Source organism: Balaenoptera musculus, chromosome 17 (genome assembly GCF_009873245.2).
Source record: "Balaenoptera musculus isolate JJ_BM4_2016_0621 chromosome 17, mBalMus1.pri.v3, whole genome shotgun sequence".
Lineage (NCBI taxonomy): Eukaryota > Metazoa > Chordata > Mammalia > Artiodactyla > Balaenopteridae > Balaenoptera > Balaenoptera musculus.
In genome coordinates this window covers 48,302,277-48,324,179 of record NC_045801.1, presented here as the reverse complement: position 1 = coordinate 48,324,179, position 21,903 = coordinate 48,302,277, and positions in this window count along the sequence as shown.

The following is a 21,903-nucleotide window of genomic DNA, read 5'->3' as shown; positions in this document are numbered from 1 at the left end:
TTTCCTCAACATAATAAAGGTCATATATGACCTTACCTTTATCAAACCCATAGCAAACATCATTCTCAATGTTGAAAAACTGAAAACACTTCCTCTAAGATCAGGAACAAAACAAGGTTGTCCACTCTCACAATTATTATTCAACATTGCCGTGGCTAAAACTCCCAAAACTATCAGAGAAGAAAAAGAAATAAAAGGAATACAAATGGGAAGAGCAGAAGTAAAACTGTCACTGTTTGCAGGTGACATGATACTATACATAGAGAATCCTAATGATGTTACCAGAAAACTACCAGATCAAATCAATGAATTTAGCAAAGTAGCAAGATACAAAATTAATGCACAGAAATCTCTTGCATTCCTATACACTAATGATGAAAAATCTGAAAGAGAAATTAAGGAAACACTCCCATTTACCATTGCAACAAAAAGAATAAAATACCTAAAAATAAATCTACCTAAGGAGACAAAGGACCTGTATGCAGAAAACTATAAGACACTGATGAAAGAAATTAACAGTGATACAGACAGATGGAGAGATATACCATGTTCTTGGATTGGAAGAATCAACATTGTGAAAATGACTCTACTACCCAAAGCAATCTACAGATTCAATGTAATCCCTATCAAACTACCAATGGCATTTTTAACAGACTAGAACAAAAAATTTCACAATTTGTATAGAAACACAAAAGACCCCAAATAACAAAAGCAATCTTGAGAAAGGAAAATGGAGCTGGAGGAATCAGGCTCCTGGACTTCAGACTGTATTACAAAGCTACAGTATTCAAGACAGTATGATACTGGCACAAAACAGAAATATAGATCAGCAGAACAGGATAGAAAGCCCAGAGATAAACCCACGCGTATATGCTCACCTTATCTTTGATATAGGAGGCAAGAATATACAATGGAGAAAAGATAGGCTCTTCAATAAGTGGTGCTGGGAAAACTGGACAGCTACATATAAAAGAAGGAAATTAGAACACTCCCTAACATCATACACAAAAATAAACTCAAAATGGATTAAAGACCTAAACATAAAGCCAGACACTATAAAACTCTTAGAGACACACATAGGCAGAACACTCTATGACATAAATCACATCAAGATCCTTTTTGACCCACCTCCTAAGGAAATGGAAATAGAGACAAAAATAAACAAATGGGACCTAATGAAACGTAAAAGCTTTTGCACAGCAAAGGAAAACATAAACAAGACGAAAAGCCAACCCTCAGAATGGGAGAAAATATTTGCCAATGAAGCAACTGACAAAGGATTAATCTCCAAAATTTACAAGCAGCTCATGCAGCTCAATATCAAAGAAACAAACAAATCAATCCAAAAATGGGCAGAAGACCTAAATAGACATTTCTCCAAAGAAGATTTACAGATTGCCAACAAACACATGAAAGGATGCTCAACATCACTAATCATTAGAGAAATGCAAATCAAAACTACAATGAGGTATCACCTCACAGCAGTCAGAATGGCCATCATCAAAAAATCTACAAACAATAAATGTTGGAGAGGTTGTGGAGAAAAGGGAACTCTCTTGCACTGTTGTTGGGAATGAAAATTGATACAACCACTATGGAGAACAGTATGGAGGTTCCTTAAAAAACTAAAAGTATAACTATCTTATGACCCAACAATCCCACTACTGGGCATATAACCTGAGAAAACCATAATTCAAAACAAGTCATGTACCACAATGTTCACTGCAGCTCTATTTACAATAGCCAGGACATGGAAGCAACCTAAGTGTCCATCGACAGATGAATGGATAAAAAAGATGTGGCACATATATACAATGGAATATTACTCAGCCATAAAAGAAATGAAACTGAGTTATTTGTAGTGAGGTGGATGGACATAGAGTCTGTCCTACAGAGTGAAGTAAGTCAGAAAGATAAAAACAAATACCATATGCTAACACATATATATGGAATCTTAAAAAAAAAAATGGTTCTGAAGAACCTAGGGGCAGGACAGTAATAAAGATGCATATGTAGAGAATGGACTTCAGGACATGGGGAGGGGGAAGGCTAAGCTGGGACGAAGTGAGAGAGTGGAATGAACCTATATACACTACCAAATGTAAAATAGATAGCTAGTGGGAAGCAGCCACATAGCACAGGGAGATCAGCTCGGTGCTCTGTGACCTCCTAGAGGGGTGTGATAGGGAGGATGAGAGGGATATGCAAGAGGGAGGGGATATGGGGATATATGTATACATATAACTGATTCACTTTGTTATACAGCAGAAACTAAAACAACATTGTAAAGCAATTATACTCCAATAAAGACATTTTAAAAAAAGAACTGAAAAGCACAATAATAAAGAAAAAGACATCTAAATGTGATTAAAACTTTACTAACAATAAAGTCAACTTTATGTTTTAAAGGAAACCACATGCCAGGAGAAAATGCTTGCCTCATAGATGACCTGTGAATAATTGCTCTAATCCTACATATAAATATGAAAATGAAAAATCATCCAATCAAAAATTATGGACAGTATATAAACTTACAATTTTAGAAAATCTAATTCAAATACTAATAAATAAATGAAAAGATTCTCAATCTTACCAATAACCAGACAAGTGAAAATTAAAACAAAGAGACAACATTTTGCCCATTGGACTGAAAAAAATTAAGAAGTCTGTACAGTTAAGCCATAACGTGGGTTTGAACTACACATGTACACTTATATGTGTATTTTTTTCACTAGTAAAGACTACAATGCTACACAAGCTGCAGTTAGTTGAATCCATGGAAGTGGAACTGGGATATGGAGGAACCATGGATACAGAAGGCTGACTATAATTTATATGTGGATTTTTGACTGCAGAGAGTGTCTACAACCCCCTATGTTGTTCGAGCATCCACTGTATATTGTCAAATGCTGACAGGTACTCCCTGAAAGAAGGGAAATTTTTCAACCATTTGGAAAGCAATTAGGCAACACACATAAAAATTGAAGATGGGACCACTGTGTAAAGAAATTAAGTTACCTAACAGTTCCTCTTGCTAGTATCTGCTCCTACAGAGATCACTAGCACATAAAATAATGAAACATGTACATGGAAAATTAACTACCACCTTGTAATTGTGAAATAATGGGAACACCCAAAGTATCTATCAAAAGAGGACTGGATAAACAAAAGTAGCATGTATATATAAAACAATAGATGAGTAAAAGAAATGAGCCAGTTCAACATAGATAAATCAAAAAAATAATTCTTGAGGAAAAACAAGAGTTGTTCAATGGTGTAAAAACATAATACAATTAATGTAAATACATGTCACATGAAACAATATTAAAAATTATGTATGCATATGTGAGCACTTATAGTCTATTTTTTATTGGAGTATAATTGCTTTACAATGTTGTGTTATTTTCTGCTGTACAATGAAGTGAATCAGCTATATGTATACATATATCCCCTCCCTCTTGGCCCTCCCTCTCATCCCCCCCTCAACCCACCCACCTAGATCATAACAGAGCACAGAACTGAGCTCCCTGTACTATACAGCAGTTCCCACTAGCTATCTATTTTATACATGGTAGTGTATATATGTCAATCCTAATCTCCCAATTCATCCCACTTTCCCCTTCCACCCCTGTGCCCACAAATCCGTTCTCTACCTCTGCATCTCTATTCCTGCTCTGCAAATAGTAACATCTGTATCATTTTTCTAGATTCCACAAATGGGCATAAATATATAAATATACAAATATAATCGTTTTTCTCTTTCTGACTTACTTCACTCTGTATGACAGACTCTAGATCCAACCACCTCATTACAAATAACCAAACTTCATTTCTTTTTATGGATGAGTAATATTCCATTGTAAATATGTGTCACATCTTCTTTATCCATTCATCTGACTATGGACACTTAGGCTGTTTCCATGTCCTGGCTATTGTAAATAGTGCTACAATGAACACTGTGATACATGACTCTTTTTGAATTATAGTTTCTCAGGGCATATGCCCAGTAGTGGGATTGCTGGGTCATATGGTAGTTCTATTTTTAGTTTTTTAAGGAGCCTCCATACTGTTCTCCATAGTGGCTGTATCAATTTACATACCCACCAACAGTGCGAGAGGGCTCCCTTTCCTCCACACTCTCTCCAGCATAAATTGTTTGTAGATTTTTTGATGATGCCCACTCTGACCGGTGTAACGTGATACCTCATTCTAGTTTTGATTTGTATTTCTCTAATAATTAGTGATGCTGAGCATTTTTTCATGTGCCTGTTGGCCATCTATATGTCTTCTTTGGAGAAATGTCTATTTAGGTCTTGCACCCATTTTTTGATTGGGTTGTTTGTTTTGATATTGAGCTGCATGAGCTATTTGTATATTTTGGAGATTAATTCTTTGTCAGTTGCTTCATTTGCAAATATTTTCTCCCATTTGAGGGTTGTCTTTTCGTCTCGTTTATGGTTTACTTTGCTGTGCGAAAGCTTTTAAATTTCATTAGGTCCGATCTGTTGATTTTTATTTTTATTTTCATTACCCAAGGAGAAAGGTCAAAAAAGATCTTGCTGTGCTTTATGTCAAAGAGTGTTTCTCCTATGTTTTCCTCTTAGAGTTTTATAGTGTCCAGACTTACATTTAGGTCTTTAATCCATTTTGAGTTTATTTTTTATATGGTGTTAGGGAATGTTCTAATTTCATTCTTTTACATGTCCAGTTTTCCCAACACCACTTATTGAAGAGCCTGTCTTTTCTCCATTGTATATTCGTACCTCATTGGTCATAGATTAGGTGACCATAGGTGTGTGGATTTATCTCTGAGCTTTCTGTCGTGTACCATTTATCTATATTTCTGTTTTTGTCCCAGCACCATATTGTCTTGATTACTATAGGTTTGTAGTATAGTGTGAAGTTGGGGAGCCTGATTCCTCCAGGTCCATTTTTCATTCTCAAGATTGCTTTGGCTATTCAGGACCTTTTGAGTTTTGATACATGTTTTAAAATTTTTGTTCTAATTCTGTGAGAAAATGCCATTGGTAACTTGATAGGGATTGCAATGATCTGTAGATTGCTTTGGGTAGTATAGGCATTTTCACAATATTGATTCTTCCAATTCAAGAACATTGTATATCTCTCCATCTGTTTGTGTCATCTTTGATTTCTTTCATCAGTGTTTAATAGGTTTTTGAGTACAAGTCTTTTGCCTCTTTGGGCCGTTTATTCCTATGTATTTTATTCTTTTTTGCAATTGTAAATGTTATTGTTTACTTAATTGCTCTTTCTGATTTTTTGTTGTTAGTGTATCAGAATGCAAGACACTTCACTTTCATGAGCTCTAGTAGTTTTCTGGTAGCATATTTAGGATTTCTATACATAATATCATGTCGTCTGCAAACAGTGACAATTTTACTTCTTCTTTTCCAATTTGTATTCTATTTCTTCTCTGATTTCCATGGCTAGGACTTCCAAAATTATGCTGAATAACAGTGGCTAGATTGGACATCCTTGTCTTGTTCCTGATCTTAGAGAAAATGTTTTCAGGTTTTCAACATTGAGTGTGCACTTAAGAAGAAAGTGTATTCTGTCACTTTTGTGTAGAATGTTCAATAAAAATCAATTAAGTCTATCTGGTCTATTGTGTCATTTAAATCTTGTATTTCCTTATTTATTTTCTGTCTGGGTGATCTGTGCATTGGTATAAGTGGGGTGTTAAAGGCCCCCACTATTATTTTGTTACTGTGAATTTCCCCTTTTATGGCTGTTAGCATTTGCCTTATGTATTGTGGTGCTCCTATATTGGGTGCATAAATATTTATAATTGTTATATCTTCTTCTTGGATTGAACCCTTGATCATTATGTAGTGTCCTTCTTTGTCTCTTGTAATAGTCTTTATTTTAAAGTCTATTTTGTCTGATATGAGAATTGCTACTCCAGCTTTCTTTTGATTTCCTTTTGCATGGAATATCTTCTTCTATCCCTTCACTTTCAGTCTGTATGTGTCCCTAGGTCTGACGTGGGTCTTTTGTAGACAGCATATGTACAGGTCTTGTTTTTGTATCCATTCAGCCAGTCTGTGTGTTTTGGTTGGAACATTTAATCCATTTACACTGAAGGTGATTATCAATATATATGTACCTATTATCATTTTTTAAATTGATTTGGGTTTGTTTTTGTGGGTCTTTTTCTTCTCTCGTGTTTCCCTCTTAGAAAAGTTCCTTTAACATTTGTTGTAAAGCTGGTTTGGTGGTGCTGAATTCTCTTAGCTTTTGCTTGTCTGTAAAGCTTTTGATTTCTCTGTCAAATCTGAATAAGATCCTTGCTGGGTAGAGTAACTTTGGTTATAGGTTTTTCCCTTTCATTACTTTAAATATCCTGCCACTCCCTTCTAGCCTGCAGAATTTCTGCTGAAAAATACGCTGTTATCCTTATGGGGTTTCCCTTGTATGTTATTTGTTGCTTTTCTTTTGCTGCTTTTAATATGTTGTTCTTTGAATTTAATTTTTGATAATTTTATTAATATGTCTTGGTGTGTTTCTCCTTGAATTTATCCTGTATGGGACTCTGTGCTTCCTGGACTTAACTAACTATTCCCTTTCCCATATTAGGGAAGTTTTCAATATAATCTCTTCAAATATTTTCTCAATCCCTTTCTCTTTCTCTTCTTCTTCTGGGACTCCTCTAATTCAAATATTGGTGTGTTTAATGTTGTCCCAGAGGTCTGAGAGACTGTCCTCATTCTTTTTTCTTTATTCTGCTCCACAGCAATTATTTCCACCATTCTATCTTCCAGCTCACTTACTTGTTCTTCTGCTTCAGTTATTCTGCTATTGATTTGTTCTTGTGTAGTTTTTATTTCAGTTATTGTGCTGTTCATTAATGTTTGTTTGTTCTTTTTTTCTTCTAGGTCCTTGTTAAAAATTTATTGTATTTTCTCGATCCGTGCCTCCATTCTCTTTCCGAGATTTTGGATCATCTTTTCTACCATTACTCTGAATTATTTTTCAGATTGTTTACCTATTTCCTTTTCATTTATTTGTTCTTGTAAGATTTTACCTTGCTCCTTCATCTGTAACATATTTTTTGCTGTCTCATTTTTTTTTTTTTTTTTGATAGGTGGAGCTGTGTTCCTGTCTTGCTGGTTGTTTGGCCTGAGACATCCAGCAGTGGAGTTTGCAGGCAGTTTAGTGGAGCTGGGTCTCGGTGCTGAGATGAGGACCTCCAGGAGAGCTCACACAGATTAATATTCCCTGGTGTCTGAGGTTCTCTGTTAGTCCAATGGCTTGGACTTGGTGTTTCCACCACAGAAGCTCAGGCCCAACCCCCAGCCTGGGATCCAAGAACCCACAAGCCATGCAGTGTGGCAAAAAAAAAAAAACAACCAAAAAACAAAAAAACAAAAAAAAAAAACAAAAATTCAGCAAACAAAAAGGAACAGAACAATAACAAAGAATAAAAACTAAAATAAAATTAGAAAAATAAAATTTGTGTTAGGAAAAATAAAAATCAAATGACAACATAGCAAAACAGAACCACAACAGCAAAAAAAAAAAAAAAAAAGGCTGGAAAAGGCCTTGGCAACAGGGGATGGGGGGGACTTAAGTTCAGGACCCACATGGCCGAAAAAGGTCTTGGCAGGGTAGGGCTTAAGCTCAGGGCCAGAAAAGGCCTTTGCGGCAGGGGCTGGGCTTAGGCTCAGGATGCATGAAGCCAGAAAAGGCCTTGGTGGCAGGGGGTGTGGGAGGGTGGGGGTGTCTAGGCTCAGGACCTGCATGGCCAGAAAAGACCCTGCAGGAAGGGCTTAGGCTCAGTACTCGTATGGCCAGAGGGGCCCTGGGAGGGCGGTGGTCTAGGCCCAGAACACCAGCATGTTCATTGGGGCCAGAGCAGGTGGGGGAGATGCTGGTCACATTTCTCTCTGATCCCCTGTACCCCAAAGGATTCACCCCATCCCTGCTGATCCCCTCACTATGAGTGGAACTCTCTGAGTGTGGGAAAACCTCCCCTCCCCCAGCAGCCCGCTCAGGGGTGGCAGTCCTGTCCCACCTCCACTTTTCCTCCATATCTCCTTCCCTCCAAAATTCTACCCAGTCACACGGGGATTCCTACTATCCCCTTAGGTGTCTGAGGTCCCCCACAAGTGCCTGGTAGGTGCCCTAGTTATCTATAGTCTATTTTTAAAGAAATAAAATAAAACATACTAAAGGTATAACACAGTTATATCAAAAGAGAAGGGAAGTGGACAGGTGGTGGCACTTGAGCTTTATCTACAATGGTGTATTATTTTTAAGATATTGGGCTCATATATTATATATATTAATATATTTAAGTGTAACATATATTACATAATTTTGAAAACACATTAAAATAAAGTATTTTAAATTATTTCACAGATAGTATTATGGAAATGTATAGAAATTTCAAAGACTTCCAAAATTAAATCTCAATAACCAGGTTGATGCAAATTATGCATTTGAATTTTGCAAGACTCAAGTAGGAAGCAGAAGGGAATAAAAAATTTAAGCAATTATTTTATTTTTCATCTTTTACAAGGAAGTGTTATTAAATTACACTTTAAGCTATGGAAATGCTATTGCAGATATAAAAGAAATCTGTGACTGGAGAAGACATACCTATCCATTATAACTCTGATAAGCTGCTGGGGTTTCTCTTTTTTATTTCTTTTTCTTTGGAATAGCATAAACACACAGATAAGGTAGTTTAATCAAAAGAAATATAAAAAAACAGTGTCTGGGAGATAGCCTAATAATATTGCAACTGCTTCCATGTGTGCTCGGCTCCTCATCTCACAGTCTATCTGCAAAATTGCAGCATATTATAAAGCAAAACCCTTTCTTTCTCTGTGTTGCTTTGATCATTGAAATGGACATAAGAGAAGAAAGGTAAATTTCCGTTTTGACTGAATTTTTAAAATTCTATTTGCAAGATTAGTATGTAATACTTATTTTAATATAGATACCACATGTAATTAACACATTAACTGAACCTACTATTTACAATCTTATAACCTTAAAACATTATGCATAATTTTATTAAGATCAATTTGTGATTCACTCATTTGTGTAAAATAGAGACATGATATTGATTTAACATTTATGGTTGCCCAAATAACCCAGTAGCTGGTCTGAGGGCCATTAAGCTTTTCCCTTGGCTGGGTCCCATGTCAGCTCAGTGTCTCTTGTTTTTCAGTTTTTTTTGTTTTGTTTTGTTTTTTAACATCTTTATTGGAGTATAATTGCTCTACACTGTTGTTTTAGTTTCTGTTGTATAACAATGTGAATCAGCTATATGTATAAATATATCCCCATATGTCCTCTCTCTTGCCTCTCCCTCCCACCTTCCCTATCCCACCCTTCTAGGTGATCACAAAGCACCAAACTGATCTTCCCACGTGATGTAGCTGCTTTCCACTAGCTATCTATTTTACATGTGGTAGTGTATATATGTCAATGCTACTCTCTCATTTCGTTTCATTTGCATTTATTTTTTATAGATTTTTGAAGATGACCATTCTGACCGGTGTGAGGTGATACCTCACTGTAGTTTTAATTTGTAGTTCTGTAATGATTAGTGATGTTGAGCATCATTTCATGGGTTTGTTAGCAATCTGTATATCTTCTTTGGAGAAATATCTATTTAGATCTTCTCATTTTTTGGATTAGGTTGTTTGTTTTTATTAATACTCAGCTGCATGTGATGTTTGTATATATTGGAGATAATCCTTTGTCATTTGCTTCATTGTCAAATATTTTCTCCCATTCTGAGGATTGTCTTTTCGTCTTGTTTATGGTTTCCTTTGTTGTGCGAAAGCTTTCAAGTTTCATTAGATCCCATTTGTTTACTTTTGTTTTTATTTCCATTTCTCTAGGAGGTGGGTCAAAAGGGATCTTGCTGTGATTTATGTCAAAGGGTGTTCTCCCTATGCTTTCCTCTAAGAGTTTTATAGTGTCTGACCTTACATTTATGTCTTCAATCCATTTTGAGGTTTTTTTTTTTTTTTTGTATGGCATTAGGGTTGTTCTAATTTCATTCTTTTACATGTAGCTGTCCAGTTATCACAGCAACAACTATTGAAGGGACTGCCTTTTCTCCATTGTATATTGACTCCTTTGTCAAAGTTAAGGTAACCATATGTGTGTGGCTTTATCTCTGGGCTTTCTATCCTGTTCCATTGATCTATATTTCTATTTTTGTGTAAGTACCATACTGTCCTGATAACTGTAACTTTGTAGTATAGTCTGAAGACAGGGAGCCTGATTCCTCCAGCTCTGTTTTTCTTTCACAAGATTGCTTTGGTTATTTAAGTTCTTTTGTGTTTCCATACAAATTGTGAATTTTTTTGTTCTAGTTCTCTGAAACATGCCATTGGTAGTTTGATAGTTATTGTATTGAATCTATAGATTGCTTTGGGTAGTATAGTCATTTTCACAATATTGATTCTTCCAATCCAAGAACATGGTGTATCTCTCCATCTGTTTACATCATCTTTAATTTCTTTCTTCAGTGTATTACAGTTTTCTGCCTACAGGTCTTTTATCTCGTTAGGTAGGTTTATTCCTAGGTATTTTATTCTTTCCGTTGCAGTGGTAAATGGGAATGTTTCCTTAATTTCTCTTTCAGATTTTTCATCATTAGTGTATAGGAATTCAAGAGATTTCTGTGCATTATTTTTGTATCCCTTACTTTACCAAATTAATTCATTAGTTCTAGTAGTTTTCTGGTAGCATCTTTAGGATTCTCTATATATAGTATCATGTCATCTGCAAACAGTGACAGCTTTACCTATTCTTTTCCGATTTGTATTCCTTTTATTTCTTTTTCTTCTCTAATTGCTGTGGCTAAAACTTCCAAAACTATGTTGAATAACTGTGGTGAGAGTGGGCATCCTTGTTTTGTTCCTGATTTTACAGGAAATGATATCAGTTTTTCACCACTGAGAAAGATGTTGGCTGTGGGTTTCTCATATATTGCCTGTGTTATGTTGACATAGGTTCCCTCTATGCCTACTTTCTGGAGAGTTTTTATCATAAAGCAGTGTTGAATTTTGTCGAAAGCTTTTTCTGCATCTACTGAGATTATCATATTTTTTTTAAACATCTTTATTGGAGTATAATTGTTTTACAATGTGTTAGTTTCTGCTTTATTACAAAGTGAATCAGCTATACTTATACATATATCTCCATATCTCCTCCCTCTGCATTTCACTCCCACACTTCCTGGTGGTGACAAAGCACTGAGATGACTCACCTATACTATGTGGCTGCTTCCCACTAGCTATCTAATTTACCTTTGGTAGTGTATATATGTCCATGCCACTCTCTCACTTCATCCCAGCTTACCGTTCCCACTCCCTGTGTCCTCAAGTCCATTCTCTACGTCTGTGTCCTTTTCTGACCTGATCTTTATGATTTCTTTCCTTCTGCTAACTTTTGGGTTTTTTGCTCTTCTTTCTCTAATTGCTTTAGGTGTACGTTTAGGTTGTTTATTTGAGATGTTTCTTGTTTCTTGAGATTGGATTGTATTGCTATAAACTTCTCTCTTAGGACTGCTTTCACTGCACCCCATAGGTCTTGTGTATTCATTGTCATTTGTTTCTAACTACTTTTGATTTCCTCTTTGATTTCTTCCATCATCTTTTGGTTATTTAGTAGCTTATTGTTTAGCCTCCATGTGTTTGTATTTTTTATGGTTTCTTTCCTGTACTTGATATCTAGTCTCATAGCATTGTGGTTGTAAACATATTTGATACGATTTCAATTTTCTTAAATTTACCAAGGCTTGATTTGTGACCCAAGGCATGATCTATCCTGGAGAATTTTCCATGAGCACTTGAGAAGAAAATGTATTCTGTTGATTTTGGAAGGAATGTCCTATAAATATCAATTAAGTTCATTTTGTTTAATGTGTCATTTAAAGTTTGTGTTTCCTTACTTATTTTCATTATGGATGATCTGTCCACTGGTGAAAGTGGGGTGTTAAAGTCCCCTACTATGATTGTGTTACTGTTGATTTCCCCTTTTATGGCTGTTAGCATTTGTCTTATATATTGAGGTGCTCCTATGGTTGGGTGCATAAATATTTACAGTTGTCATATCTTCTTCTTGGATTGATCCCTTGATCATTAGGTATTGTCCTTCTTTGTCTCTTGTTAATAGTCTTTATTTTAATTTCTATTTTGTCTGATATGAGAATTGCTACTCCAGTTTTCTTTTGATTTCCATTTGCATGGAATATCCTCTTCTATCCCCTCACTTTCAGTCTGTATGTGTCCCTAGGTCTGAAGTGGGTCTCTAGTAGACAGCATATATATGGGTTTTGATTTTGTATCCATTCAGCCAGTCTATTTCTTTTGGTTGGAGCATTTAATCCATTTACATTTAAGGTAGTTATCGATATGTATGTTTCTATTACCAATTTCTTAATTGTTTTGGGTTTGTTATTGCAGTTCTTTTCCTTCTTTTGTGTTTCCTACCTAGAGCAGTTGCTTTAGCATTTATTATAAAGCTGGTTTGGTGGTGTTGAATTCTCTTAGCTTTTGCTTGTCTGTAAAGGTTTTAATTTCTCCTTCGAATCTGAATGAAATCTTTGCTGGGTAGAGTAATCTTGGTTGTAGGTTTTTTTCCCTTTCATCACTTTAAATATGTCCTGCCTCTCACTTCTGGCTTGCAGAGTTTCTGCTGAAAGATCAGCTGTTAACCTTATGTGGATTCCCTTGTACGTTATTTGTTGTTTTTCCCTTGCTGCTTTTAATATTTTGTTCTTTGTATTTAATTTTTGATAGTTTGATTAATATGTGACTTGGCGTGTTTCTCCTTGGATGTATCCTGTATGGGACTGTCTGCACTTCCTGGACTTGAATGACTATTTTCTTTCCCATATTAGGGAAGTTTTCAACTATAATCTCTTCAAATATTTTCTCAGTCCCTTTCTTTTTCTCTTCTTCTTCTGGGACCCCTCTAATTCGAATGTTGGTACGTTTAATGTTGACCCAGAGGTCTATAAGACTGACCTCAGTTCTTTTCATTCCTTTTTCTTTATTCTGCTCTGCAGTAGTTATTTCCACTATTTAATCTTCCAGGTCACTTATCATTTCTTCTGCCTCAGTTATTCTGCTTCTAGAGAATTCTTAATTTCATTTTTTTTGTTGTTCATCATTTTATGTTTGCTCTTTAGTTCTTCTAGGTCCCTTTTAAATGTTTCTTGCATTTTCTCCATTCTATTTCCAAGGTTTTGGATCATCTTTACTATCATTACTCTGAATTCTTTTTCAGGTAGAGTGCCTATTTCTTCTTCATTTGTTTGGTCTGTTGGGTTTTCACCTTGCTCCTTCATTTGCTGCATATTTCCTTATCTTCCCATTTTGCTTAACTTACTGTGTTTGTGGTCTCCTTTTTGCCTGCTGCAAGTTCATGGTTCCCGTTGTTTTTTGTGTCTGTCCCCAGTGGCTATGGTTGGTTCAGCAGCTTGTGTAGGCTTCCTGGTGTAGGAGACTGGTGCCTGTTTTTTGGTGGGTGGGGCTGGATCTTGTCTTTCTTGTGGTCAGAGCTGCGTCTGGTGGTGTATTTTGGGGTGTCTGTGAACTTAGTATTATTTTAAGCAGCCTCTCTGCTAATGGGTGGGGTTGTGTTCTTGTCTTGCTAGTTTTTTGGCATGGGTCGTCCAGCACTGGAGCTTGTAGGCCATTGGGTGGTCCTGGGTCTTAGCATTGAGACGGACATCTCTGGGAGAGCTATTGCTTATTGATATTACATGGGCCCGGAGGTCTCTGGTGGTCCAATGTGCTGAACTCGCCTCTCCCACCTCAGAGGCTCAGGCCTGACACCAGGCCAGAGCACCAAGACCCTGTCAGCCACACGGCCAGGTATGTGGGGATTTTCTTGCCTTTAGTGAAGTCTAAGGTCTTCTGCCAGCATTCAGTAAGTGTTCTGTAGTTGTTCCACATGTAGATATATTTTTGATGTATTTGTGGGGAAGAAGGTGACCTCCACATCTTACTCCTCCGACATCTTGAAGATCCCTCCAAACCTGCAACTTTTCATTTGTTATCATTCCTCTGCTTTTTGTTTGCTGTTAAAATGCAGAGGGACAGTCTTCCAGCAGTGGGACTCACCAGCCTGGTGGCAGGAGTTATCGTGTTTCTTGGTTTGAACCTCACTGCAGTCTTTTCTCTGGGTTAGAGCAGAGAGCTTGCCTAGAAATGTCCGTCTAGTACAAGCCCCATATCTTCACACCAAAATTTTTGGTGATCAGTGTTCATGCACAGCTCAGTTTCTCTTAATATTGGCATGGCAAACACTTTATAATATACAAATATCACAGTGAGTTGATAAGTTCATCAATGATTACATACTGCAGTTAAATGTAGACTACCTGATTACATAGCATATACATATATATTTAAATATTCATTGATTCATATTGATATTCCTGATTACATAGAATATATATTTATGTATTTTCATTTATTACATAAGTGACTATTGAATAATCACACTCTATACACTGTACTGCATACACACACACACACATACACAAACACTTGCACATGTATGTGGTCTCAGGGGAATCATGGGTGAAGAAAAGTAAGATTTGACACATAATGAAGATAACTGATCAAATTAAGTAGGAAAAGTGAATTTTATATGTAACTCAGGCTCAGAGAAATTAAATGAGTTTCCAAATGCATAGGTTCCACATTTCAAAGCCCAAGTAATTCTTCCAGAATTAAATCCATATGGAAAATTTCTGAACTCTCACCTCATTCTTCATTAAGAATTCTTTTATTTTTTTTTTTTCCTTCAGGGAGGATAACTTTATTTTTTTTTAAGAACAGGCATTTATTTTAAATATAGCTCTGTGGACATGTCAATCTCAAACTCCCAATCTATCCCTCCCCAACATCCTATTCTCCTGGTAACCATAAGTTCATTCTGTAAGTCTGTGAGTTTGTTTATGTTTTGTAAATAAGTTCATTAGTATTTTTTTTTTTAGATTTCACATATAAGGGATATCATATGATATTTGATATGATATATCAAATGTCTGACTTTCTTCACTTAGGATGACAATCTCCAGGTCTATCCATGTTGCTGAAAATGGCAGTATTTAATTCTTTTTAATGGCAGAGTAATATTCCATTGTATATATGTACCACATCTGCTTTATCCATTTGTCTGTTGATGGACATTTAGGTTGCTTCCATGTCCTGACCTTTGGAAAGAGTGCTGCAATGAACACTGAGGTGCATGTATCCTTTCAAACCATGCTTTTCTCTGCATATATGTCCAGTAGTGGGATTGTTGGGTCTATGGTCATTCTATTTTTAGTTTTCTAAGGAACCTCCATACTGTTCTCCACAGTGGCTGTACCAATTTACATTCCCACCAACACTGTAGGAAGGTTCCCTTTTCTCCACAACCTCTCCATCATTTACTGTTTGTAGATTTTGTGATGATGGCCATTCTAACTGGTGTGAGGTGATACCTCATTGTAGTTGTGATTTGCATTTCTCTAATAATTATTGATGTTGAACATCTTTTCATGTGCCTCTTGGCCAACTCTATGTCTTCTTTGGAGAAATGTCTATTTAGGTCTTCTGCCCATTTTTTGATTGGGTTATTTGTGTTTTTGATATTGAGCTGCATGAGCTGTTTGTAAATTTTCGAGACTAATCCCTTGTTGGTCATATCACTTGCAAGTATTTTCTCCCATTCTGTGGGTTGTCTTTTTGTTTTGTTTATGGTTTCCTTTGCTGTGCAAAAGCTTTTGAGTTTAATTAGGTCCCATTTGTTTATTTTTGTTGTTAATTCCATTACTCTTGGAGATGGATCAAAAAAGATATTGCTGCAATTTATGTCAAAGTGTGTTCTCCTTTTGTTTTCCTCTAAGAGTTTTATTTAGAATAATGATAGTGAAGATGATCCAAGATCTCAGAAAAATAATGGAGGCAAGGATCAAGAAAATGCAAGAAATATTTAACAAAGACCTAGAAGAACTAAAGAACAAACAGAGATGAACAGTACAGTAACTGAAGTGAAAAATACACTAGAAGGAATCAATAGCTGAATAACTAAGGCAGAAGTACAGATAAGTGACCTGGAAGACAGAATGGTGGAAATCAGTGCCATAGAACAGAATAAAGAAAAAAGAATGAAAACAAATGAAGACAGTATAAGAGACCCCTGAGAAACATTAAAAGCACCAACATTCACATTATAGGGGTCCCAGAAGAAGAGAGAGAGAAAAGACCTGAGAAAAATATTTGAAGAGATAATAGCTGACAACTTCTGTAACATGGGAAAGGTAACAGTCAACCATGTCCAGTAAGCACAGAAAGTCCTAGGCAGGATAAACCCAAGGAGGAACACACCAAGACACATAGTAATCAAATTGACAAAAATTAAAGGTAAAGAAAAAAATATTAAAAGCAACAAAGGAAAAGAAACTAATAATGTTCAAGTGAACTCCCATAAGGTTATCAGCTGATTTCTCATCAGAAACTCTGCAGGCCAGAAGAGAGTGGGATGATATATTTAACGTGATGAAAGGGAAGAACCTTACAACCAAGAATATTCTACTCAGCAAGGCTCTCATTCAAATTTGACAGAGAAATCAAGAGCTTTACAGACAAGCAAAAGCTAAGAGAATTCAGCACCACCAAACCAGCTTTACAACAAATGCTAAAGGAACTTCTTTAGGCAGGAAACACAAGAGAAGAAGAAGAAAAAGACTTACAAAAACAAACTCAAAACAAAAAAGAAAATGGTAATAGGAACATACACATCGATAATTACCTTAAATTAAATGTGAAGTATAGACTATAAAACCTCTAGGAGAAAACATGGGAGAAAATTTTTATGACCTTAGATTAGGCAAAAATTATTAGATATGCCAAGAAAAAACTGATAATTGGATTTCACCAATATTAGAAACTCATATTCTCTGAAAGAGAATGAAAAGAGAAGTCACAGTTCTGACAAAAAACGAGTGCTCAGAATATGTAAATTACTTTCAAACTTAATCCAGTGAGAAACAGTACTGGTTTTAAAGATAGGTAAAAGTTTTGAAAAGTCACTTCACTAAAAAAAAAAAAAATATGGATAGCAAACAAGTCTATGAAAATATGTTCAACATCACAATTCAGATAATGTAAATTAAAATCACAATGAGATATCACAAAAGACTCATAAAAATGGCTAAACTTTAAGTAAAACAAAGTTAAATTGATAATACCAAACACCAGTGAGAATATATAGCAGCTAGAACTCTCATACAATGCTGGTGAAAATGCAATGGAACAGCAATTCCACTCTCAGGCACTCATTCAAGATAAATGAACTTTAGTTCATACAAAACCTGTATATGACTGTTTAAAGCAGCTTTCTTAATAACTGCTAAAAACTTGTAGTAACTCATGTATTCTTCAACAAATACATGAATAAACAAACTTTAGTACATCCATATGATAGAATACTTTTCAGTAATAACAAGAAAAAATGACTGAATCATACAACAGCATGGATAAATATCAGATGCATTATGTTAAGTGAGAGAAGCCAGACTCAAAAGGCTACATAAGATATGATTCCATTTAGATGACATTCTAGAAAAGCAAGACTATAGGTACAGAAAACAAATCAGTGGTTGCTAGGGATTGTGAGGTGGGAAGAGAGGTTGCTTATACTGGAGTATCATGAAGGAAGTTTTGGGGGGTAGAAATGTTTTGTATGGAACTGTGGTTATAGACATATGACATTATGATTTTTCCAAAATCCATAGAAAATTATGTTTAAAAACATCTTTTTTTCCTTTTTAACAAAACGGCAGAAACAGTTACCACTGAAGAATGAATACTTTCTTAAGCAAATATATACACACACATACACACCCATGGACACATACACACATACCCAGTTGTTCCTCACTATTCATGGATTGCATATTTGCAAATTCGCCTGATAGCTAAAATTTATTTGTAACCTCAAAATCAGTGCTTTTGATGCTTCACAATCATTTGTGGGCACGTGTATGTGTAGGGTTGTGAAAAATTTGAATCACCTGACACGCACTTTTCCCAGCTGAGATGGAAGAAGACAATGTTTTGCCTTCTTATATCAACTTTCATACTGTAAGTGAGTGTCCTATTTGTGGTATAATTAGTGCCATGTCATTCACAGCTTGTGCTTTTTTTTTTTTTTTTTTGGTGATTTTGCTATTTAAAATGGCCACCAAGTATAGTGTTGCAGTGCTGCCTAGTGCTCCTAAGTGCAAGAAGACTGTAATGTGCCTTAAAGGGAAAATATGTGTGTGAGATAAGCTTTACTGAGGCATGAGTTATAGTGTTGTTGGCCATGAGTTCCATATCCATGAATCAACCATAACTATTAAATAAGGTGTCTTTAAACAGAAACACACATAAAACGAGGATATGTAGTGGTCAATTGATGAAAATGTTGTGATCAGAGGCTCAGAGGATTTTCCCTAGGAGAAATGATTCAATATTCACTAAAGCAATATTCATCATGACATGGAACATAACTACTGTAACTAATGAGAATTGAGTGTATTATATAATATAGATTTATATATGCATGTAACATATACATAATTAAATATTTATAATATATAATATATATTTATTATTGTATAATATAGATTTATATATGCATGTAACCTACATAATTAAATATTTGAAAACTATAATATTTAATTCTAAATATTAAAAAAAATTAAACTCCTAGACTAGATTTAATACTTGTACAACTTCTGCTGAAATCGTTTTTGTAATCACATTCCTTCTGGAGCTTATTCTCAGTTCAAAGATTTTATATAAAGCTTGGTATCCCAACGGTTATGTGGTCTTCCTTGATTTTCAAGTTGTTCAGTGATAAGGGACCTTGCAGGATGCAACTTAACTCCCTGTCAATGGTAGTATGACTTCAGTGGACATTTTCTTTTCAACTCAGATTTTATCAGAACACTGAATCTAATCTCTTCCTCTCTCAGCTAACAGAAATACTGAATTATATGAGAAAAATACACATATTTCTTTCTATGTTGTCTCTGTTTTTAACTTTCAATTTCAATAAATAAACAAACAAATAATACCATATAATGTTTTTATCTGTATCTTAAGATCATGACTACCATCATCTATTCTAAAATCATAAAAGAATTACTTATTACTCTTTCTTAAAAATAGAGAACTTTTTAATATAAAGGACACCTCTAGAATTTAACTGTGCTCTACAGAGGTTACTTGAAATACACTCACACTTCTTGAAAGTTGATATCACATCTAGCACCAGTAAAGGCATGTTTCTTTACTTAAAGGGACAAACACATCTATGATGGAAATTTAAAAAACATTTAAGGCTACTGAGGTTTTTTTAAAGGATACTTAAAGTATTCTCAAAAAAATCAATAACAATTAATTTGAGACGATATTTGAGGAGGTGGCAAAGAAAAGACATAAAAGCCAAAGCCTTCCCTGTGAGATGACACATTCATACATTTCATTAGCCCGCTCTTTCTTCCTTCCCCTTTCCTTCCTTCCTTCCTTTCTTCCCCTCCTTTCTTTCTTCTTTATCCATTTATTGAATGTTTATTGAATTTTTACTCCTTTATACATCTATATTCCATCCAGTTCAGTCTATCTAACTTTACCTTTTATAAGAATATTTGCCAGAACTGGCCCTAAGCCTTGACGGAAAGTTTGTCTCCTCTGTATCTTCCCTTTGTGTTATCTACAACAGGTATCTCTTACACCAGACTCAAAGAATCTCTTCTCCTCAAGACAACCAGATAGGGTTTAAAGCATATCAAAGTTTGAAGGAGACAAATCAGGCTGCACATGATTTTATTTTCTCTCTGTGATGATGATAGTACCTTTACACACTTTAAATAATATGGCATTTATTGTATTTTAAAATTGTCTAAGGACTAGTGATTGGGAACATTGATTGAGACTTTTGGAAATATTAAAATTACTGAGAAAGAAATTTCAGAAAAAGAAAAGGAATTGCTTTGGAAATATTACTGGAGTGTTGTATAATTCTTGCTTATAAATTGCAAGAGATTTATGAAATTCCATGGAGATAGAATTCTTTCTGGCTAAGGGCTTCATATGAGGGATTTGCACATTTTCTACTTTTTTGATTGCGAGTAATGGAATACATACCCTGTGAAGAATGAACATATGGAACTGAAACACTTTTAAGTGCATGTCTGGATGGTATGGGAACTCTTTCAGAATATGAATATGAACTAGTGAAAAATGTCAAATATTTAATCTATTGTAAAAATGGATCTCTAGGCTATTTAACATGCATTGGGGAAAATGGCAGAGATTTGGCTGAGGCCTTAGACTGTAGAAAGGAAAAGGTCCTCTGCCTAATTTTATATTTCCTTTTAGGAAATGTTAGGGCATCAAACATCAAAGGTTATTTTTTGTAGGTTAAGTTACTCTATAAAAAGCCCCATTCTAGTCATACTATTATATAATAGATATTAAAAGCACATATATAAGAGTTTTAGGGAGAAAAGGGAACCAAACAGCTCCCTTCACTCTAAATAAAGATTTGTTAATTAATTCAATAGATTTTTACTGTAGGTCTACTGACAAAGGTGCTGCATTAGGCACCAGGGGTAAGAGATGAAGAATAACATCATCAAAGAGTTCTGCTCCCCATCAAATAGCTCACTTTTTATGTAGGGCAAGATGGAAGGAAGAGGGAGGGAGGGAGGAAGGGAGGGGAAAGAAAAGAAATTTATGTAATGTTATTAAATTGATATGCATACACACACACACACACACACATTTTGGCTACAATTAAACCTCAGAACTCCAATAATTTGACCTATTTAAGTTCACCAGTATGCTTTGCTCTTATCATCAGTACACTACAATCTGGTATCATAGCTCTCAGTGTTCATGTCATCAGAATAGTCTACATTTCAGAACTTGCTATAATAATATCATTCTTCTTTTTCCCTGAAACAGTGTCCATAGTATTGTGCCAAATTATACTGTAAATTAGATTTAGTAGCAAGAGGCAGCATTTTTCAGAGTATTGAACCAGGAATCTAAAGATTTGAATTCTAAGCTCAATCATTTATTCTTAGTGTGATGTTGGCACAATCATCTCATTTTCTTTAGTCTCAGCCTCTTCATCTATACAGTACAAAAATAACACTTGCCCTCCTAATTAAAAATAAAAGTGGACATAGACAAAAAGTATGTATTAACCAATAATAAGGCAAACTAGCAAATGTCCTTAACTTTCACACTAACATGTAAAATTTTCTTGCGTGAAAGATTTGCTTGTACCAATATTTTATTAAACAAAATTAGGTAAGTAAATCTGAATGGATAAAGATGTCTATTTCAAAATCTCGTATTAGATATGCCCAAGTAAACTTTAAGACCACCTATAAAATAGAGAAGCAAAGATAATATGTAGCAGAAGTGACTTTTAAACTATAGTGCTCAACTTGTGGCTTTATTAGAGATATATTAATTAGTACCACGAAGTCATTATATGTGCCTTCCTCCATGTCCCATTTTTTTAAAAGAAAATAGAAATTCGATTCTATCTTTCTAGGAAATAAGCTTTTATTTTATACTAAACTTTCAGGCCTCATTAATAATCTACAAAGGAAATGCTAACCCACAAAGCATTTCTACAAAAAACACAAACTTTGTTGCAAAGGAAATAAAAAGCCACCTGAAAAACCACAACTTTTAATGGTAGTTATTTAAAAATGAAGAAACAATTAATTCCCCACTCAATAATTCTATTAAAGCCACCACTTTGAAAATGTATACCAAAACAATCAGTTTAAAGTAACTTATTTTTCTCAAAAAGCACTTCTGATATGAAACCTTATTTCTC